This window comes from Trachypithecus francoisi, unplaced genomic scaffold (assembly GCF_009764315.1).
Source record: "Trachypithecus francoisi isolate TF-2019V2 unplaced genomic scaffold, Tfra_2.0 Lachesis_group17, whole genome shotgun sequence".
NCBI classification, from domain to species: Eukaryota; Metazoa; Chordata; class Mammalia; order Primates; family Cercopithecidae; genus Trachypithecus; species Trachypithecus francoisi.
The window spans coordinates 99557824-99570169 of record NW_022681462.1 but is presented as its reverse complement, the minus strand read 5'-3'; positions in this window follow the sequence as shown (position 1 = coordinate 99570169).

Below are 12346 nucleotides of genomic sequence, written 5' to 3'. Positions count from 1 at the left end.
CAGAGTCCCAGAGAGGAACACGGAGATGACATTATGCATCAGGGCGTTCCAGAAGCAGAGTGTGGTAACTATGAAGTATCTTCTCTGTTTCTCTCAAAGTTCTCACCTGGATTGGAGGCTGATTTTCCTTAGATCCTGATTTGCCTCCTGGTATGCGGTGAGCTTCGTTGGGCTGGTGTTGTCTGTAGGTGAGGCCTCCCACTGGTGGGGTAAGTTTATTTCAGAGGAATGATAGCATTTCCTCTTGCCATAAACCTAGGTCACACCCTCATTCTGTTGTGTTTTTTGTTGTTGTTGTTGTTGTTGTTGTTGTAGCGTTCAAGCTGGTATCTCCATCAGGCTGGGTTCTGTGTCTATATCTCAGCTGAACTCAAATTCTAGAAGGAAGGATATTCTGGAGCAAGCTGTGTATCCCCTCTAAAGTATCAACAGGTGTGGAGCTTTGTTGGTTTCACAGAACACCTGCAACTGAACACGGGACTCTTGAATGCTTTCCCTCTCTGTCAGCTCAGTGCTTTCTCACCTTCGGTCACCTGAAGACCAGGTTCCAAACACGCTGGGCTCTGCGCAGGGCTCCATGTGACCTATTTGTGCTACAGTCAGCTATGAGACCTGCAACGGCAGATTCCTTTGTGTATCTGTGTTGCCAGTACCTGGCACTTGCAATGGGCTCAAGAAACATGGATTTAGTGAATGAGTGTAAGAGTTAGGCTTCATTTCCCAGAGCAAAAGAGTAATCTCCTATTTGGGTGTAATTTTTCAAGTGACCCGGCTGCAACAGTGAATGAGAAAGTGTTTCTGCTTCTCCTTTAGAACACAAGCAAAAGATGTGGTTTCTGAGCCCATGGATCTTAGAGTTTTATTCATACACAGAAAAAAAAGCAATAATGATTCATGAATGTGTAGGACAAATGCCAAATAAATTGAACAAACAGGAAAGGCCACAGATAATCCAAAGGAGGAATCTCCACTGTGAAGGAGAGTTTTGAAATAAGTGGGTTTTGAAAGACACCTGGGGTTTAAAGAGAGAACAGGCAGTTAAAAGACTGAAATGCGGCCGGGCGTGGTGGCTCAAGCCTGTAATCCCAGCACTTTGGGAGGCCGAGACGGGCGGATCACGAGGTCAGGAGATCGAGACCATCCTGGCTAACACGGTGAAACCCTGTCTCTACTAAAAATACAAAAACTAGCCGGGCGAAGTGGCGGGCGCCTGTAGTCCCAGCTACTCGGGAGGCTGAGGCAGGAGAATGGCTTAAACCCGGGAGGCGGAGCTTGCAGTGAGCTGAGATCTGGCCACTGCACTCCAGTCCGGGCGACAGAGCGAGACTCCGCCTCAAAAAAAAAAAAAAAAAAAAAAAAGACTGAAATGCACAAAGGTACGCTTGGTAGGGGAATGAGCCGGGTGGGTTTACAAATACAGAGGCCAGCAGGCTGGTCAGAGAAAGGTTTTAATTAAGAAGCAACAAGGAATAAGGTTCAGAAAGTAAATAAAGGCCAGGCTAGATAAAGCTCTGAACACAGTTCTTAGGAGTCTGAACTTGGTTTTACAAGAAATGCTCATGTATGTTAGGATTACTTTGGCTACATATAATAAGCTCAAGCTAGCTTAAAAGGGAAAAGAAATTTTTTGGAGAATTTGGAATATCTTTCACATGATAATTACCTTATAAATAGTTGTTATATTTAAACTCTTAGAATAACCCTCCTTTAAAATGTATGGAAAAATAAAGAGAAGAACAAAAGAAATGATGTGGAAAAAGAGGATAGTTGCAACAATATTTATTAAATGGCCTTGAGTGCAGTAAAAGAAAAATTGAGATCATCCTAATTCAATAGTCTTTTGTCTCAGTTCTCATTCCTTGGGGTACATTGATCAGTGCCAAAGGCATGTTTGTGACTGGTAGAAGAACTGGGTCTTCATGTCTGTGTTCTCTCTGTGCCACTGCAACCAAGGACAAAGAGTTTCCTACTGAAGGAAAACACTTTCCCAGGAGCAGCTTTTTCATTTTCCTCTCCACTATGTTTTATTGTCAGCACACAAAATACCTTCATTGTGTCCCATTCTGCACAAAGCAGGACAAAGTCAGGCTATGTTATTACTTTTAAAAACCAAGGGAACCAACGATACACTATATGACGGATAACCATCATTTTTATAGTGAATTTTCTTCAATTGTACATCTCAATCTTATTTTGAGAATTAATTCACAGGGTGAACTCCACTCAGTCTGTGAATATTAGAATAAGCAGCTGTAAAAGCATAAAATGTTTAAAAAGCTGGGGGTATAGGTCAGACAAAACCAACATTACTTATTTGTTCAAAGAAAATACCAAAAAAAAACATTAAAAGGGACATGGAGATTAGAGAGAGAAGCAGTTTGGGAAACATGAATGAGCAAATTTTCTCACATTTTTTCTTCTAAAAAACAATTATGAACTTACATAATTTTATGGGAAGAAAAAAATAGAACATTGAGCTGCAATGACTTATTTCAATTTAATTTACATTATTCCAATTTTACTTCCAATTCTTTCTTGTACATCTATAAAATTCACATTGTCATATATAAGGTACACCTAAGATGTTGTCTTCTGGGTTTTTTTTTTCTTTTTTAAATTTTATATAACCATGTCCATCTGTGATATTAGTGTGCACATTTGTCATTTTAATGTCCCTATAGCATCCCTTAGGATGCTGACATGACCCCTATGTACTTGGGAGTTGGAAGGTGAGTTAGGAGGATTCAATAATTACAAGGCTTTTCCCCAACTGTAAATTTACTTGGTGTGTGTACAAGTTTAGCAAGGTAAAGTACTGTAAAGGAATAGCCAGTAAAGTCCTTAGGTGAAAGATTGTTATGGGTATTTTTTGTTATGGGTATTTTCAGTAAAGTTGTAGTAACTTCTGCTTGTAAGTTGTTTTTCACCATTAAAAAAAAAAAAAAACCCATAGGGACAAGATAATAATTCATTAAATAGTGCTGGAAGAACAGAGTGAAGAAACATGTGTGCCAATTGGGTTATTATCCATTAGCTTGAAATTCAGCCTTTTACATTCTGCTTTGTGATTGATACTGGGGCTCAAACTCTGCAAATGACATTTCTGCTTTGCCAACAGCTCCATGTTTGGCTCGGCCAATAGGGGTACTAGGGGAAATTTATAAATCTGGAAGGAAAGAAAGGATTTATTTCTTCCAACTTGCTTCCTGTGACTTCCTGTCTACTTCCTGTGTTACTGTCTACTTCCTGTATGACTTCCTGTTTACTGCCTTTGTGACTTCCTGTCTACTTCCATGTGACTTCCTGTTTACTTCCTCTATGACTTCCTTTCTACTTCCTGTGTGACTTCCTGCAGCTTTCTGTTCCTGTGAATGTTATCCCAACAATACTTCCTCACCCTAACAGCAGTAGTTCCTTCCTGAAGTATCTGGATCCAGTTTGCAATTTTCCAGTGCCTACAGAAACAGCTCTATTATCTCTTCTCATCTCCTAGCCAAAGCTCAAAGATCCCAGCACCAGCTGAGCACTGCTCCTTCCTCAGAGGTCTGGATTTCCATTTGTCAATTTTCTTGGCTTCATTATTTTTTCTTCTTACCTGCCTTCTGTTAAAATAACTTTTTAAAAATTCCGTTATTGGCTGGGCGTGGTGGCTCATGCCTGTAATCCCAGCACTTTGGGAAGTCAACGCGGGCAGATCACCTGAGGTTTAGAGTTCAAGACCAGCCTGACCAACATGGAGAGACCCCATCTCTACTAAAAATAATTAGCCAGGCATGTTGGCACATGCCTGTAATCCCAGCTACTCAGGAGGCTGAGGCAGGAGAATCGCTTGAACCCAGGAGTCGGAGGTTGAGATGAGCCGAGATCACGCCATTGCACTCCAGCCTGGGCAACAAGAGTGAAGTTCTGTCACACACAAAAAAAAAAAAAAAAAAAAAAAAAAAAAAAAAAAAAAATTCCATTATCTTTTTTTCTACTGATATTGATGTCAATTGCATTTCTATTCTGTTAGTGATTGTGCTTAATTTTTGACATAAATATTTAGCTATGAATTTCTCTAATACAGTGTACAGTTATTTCAACATTTTCTTTCTCAAGAATATGTAAAGACCGTAGCATGCTTTAATTGCCCAATGAAACCCTGCATTCACTTTGTCATTGTTTTTCTACTTTTTTAAGGAAAAATAATTATCACTATCTTTCCAAGTTATTTAAATTTATTAAAAATTTATCACTTTCACTGAGGTGGGAAGATCACTTGAGCTCAGGAGTTCAAGACCAGCCTAGGTAACATGGTGAAACTCTGTCTCTACCAACCCCATCTCTACCAAGAATATAAAAAAAAAGTTAGCCAGGCATGGTGGTGCATGCCTATAGTCCCGGTTACTCAACAGGCAGAAGTAGGAGGATGGTCTGAGCCCAGGAGGTGGAGATTGCAGTGAGTGGAGATCACACCATTGCACTCCAGCCTGGGCAACCCTGTCTCAAAAAAAAAAAAAAAAATTCACTTTCTTTGTTCATCTTTGCTTCTTATAGCCCATCTCATCTCTCAGAAGTTGTGTTTCTACTATGGGTGTTATATTCTCATATTACTTGTTGTATAGTTGTATAGTCTGAAAAATGTCCTAATTGTAAGCCCACTTAAGAATGGTTATATAACTAGGTATAAAATTGAAAGTGAACACTTTTTGATACCTTAGTAATTCTCAGTTAATATCTTGAAGATATTACCTTGTTTCCTGGTTTCTATTAACCATATGAAAAAAATTACTGTTACTAATTATTGTCCTCTAGCAGAAATCTGCCCTTTTATCCTCTGGTAACTTCTAATATTTTTCTCTTTATCTTGAATATCCTAAACTTTTGCTCTTGTGTGTTTAGAAATGAATTTGTTTTTAATTAGCCTGCAAATTATTCAGAGTATACTTTTAATCCAAGGTTATGCTTACTTCATTTTAGAAAATTTTCAGCCACTATTGTTTTATTAATTTCTTCTCTGCCGGTTCTTCAAAATTCTTCTTTGGGAACTCATATGAGATGTGTATTTTAGCTTGTCAATTTATCTTCCATGGTTATTGTTATTTCATATTTTTATATCTTTGCCTCTCTGTGCTTTTTTCCAGGCGAACTCCTCTGTAATAACTGTCAATTCATGGAATTTCTTTTGGCAGTATCCCTCTAGAGTTTACTCTGTACATTTAACCAAAAAGTTCTCATTCTCAGTTTTCCAATTAGCACTTTTAAAATAAGAACCTATTTCTTTATCATTTCTGCTAGCTTTTATTTAATAATTTTTAAGTATTTAAATATTAATGTTATTCCTTCAGTTATCTCTTTGCAGATGCTAAACATTTTAAAAGACTTCTTCTATTTCATAAAATTAACTTCATATGATATGAAATTATGAGAGATATTTTCATTATTGGTTTTGCTGGATAACTTTCTTGGCATTTCTATCCGTGTTTTGGAATTTTGTTTTGCAGGCTCAGTTTGAATAGGAGTTTGTTGTCGTTGCTGCTGTAGTGGTTTTTATTAATGTGGTGAGTTTTTTTTAATCTCTTTCTCCCTTTACATTCTCTGTGCTGCTGTGATTTGGACTTTTTATATTGTATTTTCTAATTGCATATCAAATATATAAGAACAAAAATATTTTTTAGACTTTTCATATCCTGCAGCTTTTATAGACTTTTTAAAATTTTTTATTACTTTCTGGTATATTTTCTTCAAATGAGTTGTGTTTAAAATGATAGTTTCTGACTGGGTGCAGTGACACTTTGGGAGACCAAGGCAGGCAGATCACTTGAGGTCAGGAGTTCAAGACCAACCTGGCCAACATGGTGAAACTCCGTCTCTACTAAAAACACAAAAATTAGCTGGGCATGGTGGCGGGTGTAATCCCAGCTACTGGGAAGGCTGAGGCATGAGAATCGCTTGAACCCAGGAGGCAGAGGTTGCAGTGTTATGAGATCGCACCACTGCACTCCAGCCTGGGTGACAGAGTGAGACTCAGTTTCAAAAAAAAATTAAAAATAGATAAATAAATAAAGATAAAATGATAGCTTCTTTCCTTTCTTATGTTTATAGCTCTTGTTTATTTTTACTCTTAAGTAGCTCTGTCTGGCATTTATAATACCATATCAGCCGTGGTCTAGTCAGAAAAACAGAAACCACAGAAAGAATTTAACACAAAGATTGCCTTTGGTTAAATTTTCATTGAAGGATGGAGAATGCAAAAAGATAACACTGAGGTAATATAGAGATTATAACTGCAGGAAGAAGCTAGGGGAATAAAGTGAAGAGATTGGAGTAATTGGAACCTAGAAACTTGGAGAAGGATCTACATAGTTGGGCTCCAGGCCTCTAAGTAGGGAGCATCATCATCAGCTGCTGCTGTCTCAGGAGCTTGGGGAGGAGTCTTGCCGAGTGGGACCCAGAATTCTGAGGAGAGACATAGGCTCTCTCCAGATGATTGTGCTGAGGTTGGCTCTGCATGTATCAGGAAGAAAGCTGGAGATTGGACCAACCAATACTGCTGGAGTGAAAAGTCATTGCTAGGGCAAACCAACAGGAAGAGCAAAACCGGAAGGACCAACTCCCTTCTCTCTGTTCCCACCTCCTAATGCCATATAGTGCCTCTATTGATAGAACCTAACATGGAGCCATCTGGCAAAACAGGGATGCTTTCTGCAGTCTCAGCCCCACCATCACAGAGCAGGACAAGGAAAAGCAGGCTTAGAGCTGAGAGACAGTGGCTTCATAACTGGCACAAACACTTACTAAAGAGGGTGATGATAGGCCATATCTCGCCTTTGTGCCTATATTTAAAGAGGAGTGGTGCTGGCATTTTCCATTAAGTATAATGCTGAGTTGGTTTTAAAGATGTATTCGTTATCATGTAAAGAAATGAATACTTCATTCCTATTATTTTTATATACTTGTTTTTAGTCAAGAAGAGATTGATTCTTGATATCTATGAAAAGAATTATATAGGCCAGGTGAGTTGGCTCATGCCTGTAATCCCAGCCCTTTGGGAGGCTGAGGTGAGAAGATCACTTGAGCCCAAGAATTCAAGACCAGCCTGGGCAACATGATGAGACCTTGTCTCTAGGGAAAAACAAAACCAAAAAAAAGCCTTTTTTTTTCTTTTATTTTAATTATAAAATTAGCCAGACCTGGTGGTGCATACCTGTAGTCCCAGCGACTTGGGAGGCTGAGACAAGAGGATTGCTTGAGCCTGGGAGTTTGAGGTTAGAGTGAGCTATGATCATGCCGTGCACTGCATCCTGGGCAACAGAGCAAGACCTCTACTCTGAAATAAACTAAATCCAAATATTCAAACTCAAATCTGGAACGATTTAAGCAACAAAATAAATAATGATAGCAATGAGTTATAACTCATATAATAAATATCCATGAACCCATACTGATAAAAATAACTGAATAAATAAACTTTTGACCAGCACTCTTCAAAAGTTTAGTAAATAAATAAAATGATATGTTTTATGTTAACATTATGAATTATATAGTTGATTTTATAAGTATTATCTTAGTCATATATTCGAAGTAAGTGCCTTGGGTTATCCTTTAGCAATAGGATGGAACTCTCCTTTGCAAAATTCGGTTTGGATGTTGAGACTGATGACACCACACACACTCCAAGAGGATATTAAGAGTTATCACTCACATAATGAGGCTTTCTGGGAAGAGCAGGGCAGGCTCCCAAGCAGGTACAGCAATGGCTTGAGAAAACATGGAAAGGAGATTGGCTTGGTTTTTCATTGTGGTTCGGGGCTGAGCCAGAGGTGAGAATGCCCATGTATGGGCTGGGGCTTATGTCATTTGAACTTGCTGCGGGTGCCAAACGAGGGAGCATGTGAGCTGTCTGATCAAGTTGCCCAGATGTGAGGCAGAATGGCGTGGGACATGAGATGTACCAGCAATCAGGCTGGGCATGGTGGCTCACGCCTGTAATCCCAGCACTTTGGGAGGCCAAGGCGGATGGATCATGAGGTCAGGAGATCGAGACCATCCTGGCTAACACGGTGAAACCCCATCTCTACTAAAAACACAAAAAAATTAGCCGGGCGTGGTGGCAGGCGCCTGTAGTCCCAGCTACTCGGGAGGCTGAGGCAGGAGAATGGCGTGAACCTGGGAGGCGGAGCTTGCAGTGAGCCGAGATTGTGCCACTGCACTCCAGCCTGGGCAACAAAGTGAGACTCCGTCTCAAAAAAAAAAAAGAAAGAAAGAAAGAAAAGAAATGTACCAGCAGTCACACATCGGAAATGGAGTCAGACTATCATAGAAATCTTACTCTGTGTTACGGGCTGAATTGTGTTCCCCCAAATTCATATGTTGGAGTATTAATCCCTAGTCCCTCAGCATATGACCTTATTTGGAAATAGTTCTTTAAAGAAATAATTAAGTTAAAATAAGGTATTTAGTGTAGGCCCTCATGTTAATGAGCTTCTTTATAAGAAGAGGAGATTAGGATGCAGACATGACAGAGGGAAGGCCATGTGAGCACACTGGGAGAAGATGACCCTCTACAAGTTAAGGATAGAGGCCTCCAAGAAACCAGCCCTGCCACCACCTTGAGCTCGGACATCTAGCCTCCAGAACTGGGAGAAAATAAATTTCTGTTATCTAAGCCCCCTAGCCTGTGATACTTTGTTATGGCAACCCTAGCAAATGGATACTCTTGCTAATAATAAATATGTGTTTTGATAGATGATTAAATTTGATCAAACTAGATGACCTTGAGCATCTTAAAATTAGATTATGTTCTGAAAATGTAGTATATATAACTTCTGACTTTTCTCAGGAAGAAAAACAAAGTAACACAAAAAATTCTCCCATTTAGAAAAGGGAGGGCAGCCGTGGAGGAAGAGATCTTTAGCAGCACCATGCATTGGCCCTTGGTTTGAGCCAGAAAATCCCGTAAGCATCAGTTTGTTGAGCTTCTCTTCCCCAGCATGTTCTGGCCGCTGGGAAGATTTACTTTTCCTGGTTTGCTTAAATACCACAGCAGAAAGGAGAATTATAAAGTAAAGAACTGCTCTTTGGCTTGGGAGCTGTGTGTGCATGTCTGTTTGTGTGCCTGTGTCTGGACGTATTCCTGGCAGATCTCGTCCGCTGATTGCCCTCATTCTTTGCAGCTGGGTAGGGGATGGCTAAAGAGGCTGATATTTTCTGTTGAAACCGGCAAGGATCTCTTTTCACCAGGACTGGGTTGTTTTCTTTCTGGGGAAGCAAATCCTAAGGAACCAGAGTGGGATGTCTGTCAGTTTCCTCTGGGGAGACTCTTATTATAAGCAATGTCAGTGATTTAATCACCTGGATTTGAGACTCTCCATGTTCAAAAGCCTGAGCGGGCCATGTAATGTAATGGTTAAGAGTATAGGCGAGGTGGCTCACACCTGTAATCGCAACACTTTGGGAGGCCAAGGTGGGCAGATCACCTAAGGACGGGAGTTTGAGACCAGCCTGGCCAACATGGTGAAACCTTGTCTCTACTAAAAATACAAAAATTAGCCGTGCGTGGTGGTACATGCCTGTAATCCCAGATACTCAGGAGGCTGAGGCAGGAGAATTGCTTGAGCCCTGGAGGTGGAGGCTGCAGTGAGCCAAGCTCAAGCCTTGCACTCCAGTCTAGGTGACAAGAGCAAGACTCCATCTCAAAAAAAAAAAAAAGAGAAAAGGAAAAAGGAAGAGTATAGGCTCTGAAGTCAGATTGACCTGTTTTGGAAGCTTGGCACTTCTTAGTTATGCAATCTTGTACAAGTTTTAACTCTCTCACCCTCTTTCCACATCTATAAAATGGTAATAAAAGTGCTTGCATAAAGTCATTTGTAAATAGAACATGCAAAAGACGTAAGACATTTTTTTTTGCGTGACAAATGCAAAAAACAAACAAACAAAAAACACTTTTTGACTATGTTGTTATTGTGATGATTTTAGGCTTCTGAGAAACAGAAGCAAGGTGACCATGTTTTCTTGGCTCCTCTGACTCAGCAATCTTGGTCTTGGATCAGTTACCAGCATTCTCCTTCTCTCTCTCTTTGTCTCTCTCTCTTTTTTTTTTTTTTTTTTTTGTGAGATGGAGTCTTGCTCTGTCTCCCAGGCTGGAGTGCATGGCGAGATCTTGGCTCACTGTAACCTCCGCCTCCCAGGTTCTAGCGATTCTTCTGCCTCAGCCTCCTGAGTAGCTGGGATTACAGGCACGTGCCACCACACCTGGCTAATTTTTGTGTTTTTAGTAGAGACAGGATTTTGCCATGTTGGCCAGGCTGGTCTCAAACTCCTGACCTCAGGTGATCCACCCACCTTGGCCTCCCAAAGTGCTGGGATTATAGGTGTGACCCACCGTGTTGGCCTCTCCTTCTCTTGGCAGTGTTAGCCTAAGAACATTGCTGGGGAATAACAAGTTATGTGGGATTAGGACTTCGCCTTTGTGATAATCTCACATTGCATCCCAGCTCCAAATGGATGAAGCTTTGAAGAGTTTAGGGGATCTGGGTTCCACATTTCCCCATATCACATGGGTAGCTCTAGGCCATTTGCCAGAATGTCCATTTTTTTCTAAGCATGGCATTAGCTTTAGACACAGGAAATTAGCTGATAAAATCCTGAGAGATATGAAATTAATTTCTCAATCTGGCCCTCCATCATCTCAGAACAATAATCCTGCTTCCCTCTGTTCCATTTAAAAAGACCCCTCTCAGCCAGGCACAGTGGTTCATGCCTGTAATCTCAGCACTTTGGGAGGCTGAGATGGGAGGATCACTTGAGCCCAGGAGTGAGTGAGACCAGCCTGGGAAGCATGGTGAGACCCCATCTCTACAAAAATAATTTTTTTTTTTAATTAGCCAGACATGGTGGTGCAGGCCTATTGTCCCAACTACTTGGGACTCAGATGGGAGAATCGCTGAAGTCTAGGAATTGGAGGCTGCAGTGGGCTATGATTGCACCACTACACTCCAGGCTGAGCAACAAAGTAAGACCCTGTTTCGAGAAAGAAAGAAAAGAAGGAAAGAAAGAAGGAAGGAAGGAAGGAGAGAGAAGAGGAGAGGAGAGGAAAGGAGAGGGAGAGAAAGAAGAAGAAGAGAAAGAAAGAAAAAAGGAAGAGAAAGAAAAAGAAAGAAAGAAAGAAAAGAGAGAGAGAAAGAGAAAGAAAGGAAAGAAAGAAAAAGAAAGAAAGAAAGAGAAAGAAAGGAAGGAAGGAAGGAAGGAAAGAAAAGAAAGAAGAAAGAGAGAGAAAAAAGGAAGGGGAGGGGAAGGGAGGGGAAGGGAGGGGAGGGGAGAGGAGAGGAGAAAAGAAAAAAGAAAAGAAAAATATCAAGAAATAAACTGTCTTACATGCCTGGAATGTCTTATTTAATAGTTTTCTTAATTGCAGTTTCTGATTTCTTTGGTACCGATATCATCACTAGACTGGATCTGATTCAGCTGTCTAGAGTGGTCCATTTTACAGGCCTCCTTATCATTTGCTTGTCTAACTTAGCTGTAATTTGGGTTTTCTCAGCTGGTATATTGTCAGCCTCACTGCATCTCTGCTGCAACAGTTCTAACCCTTGACAACTCCCACTGATGTCTTAGGTTTCTCTAAGAACATTTATAGTGCAGCACAGTCTCAGAATTAGAGAGCATTTCTCTTTAAGAGTCTTTTTCTTTTTTCTCTTTTATGAAAGTAGCTGATATCAATTCATTCAAGTCTCCTTTAAGCAATTCTACTGCTGATGCACTGTAGGTGTCTTGTCAGGGTTCTTTTTCATTGTTTGAATATTTTTACTCATGTTTTCTTTAATATGTTCATCTCAGAGTGATGTTATTTTATTTTTGTGGCAAACATTCAACCCCTCGTTATAGTTAATGGCATATATTTATATAACATATCTGTCTTATTGTGCTGCACTACAGCCGATCTTGATTTTCTATAGTTTGGTCTATTTAAATAAGACATATCTGATTTCCTTATCCATGCATCAAAACACTAATTTTATTATAAATTTATTTTGTCTAATTTAATGTTTACTTGGCATGATACCCTAAATATTTTACTTGTTCAATTTTCTAGTGACATTAGAAAATAATTTAAACACTAACATTTGATGGAGACCATTGCCATTACCATTACTTCGAATTCTTTGTCACCAAAGAACTCTGGAAGCAAAAAGCCGATGATAGAAGTGATGGGATATTGAAAAGGGAATCCATCTTTCAGAGTGATGCCGTGCCTGGATGGTGCTTGTGGTGTCCTCCAGCACTGAGATTCTATGTTCTCTGAGGCACACAGAAACTCTAAAACCCTATACAATGCTGTTGTATATTAACTCCTGCTCTTTTGCGT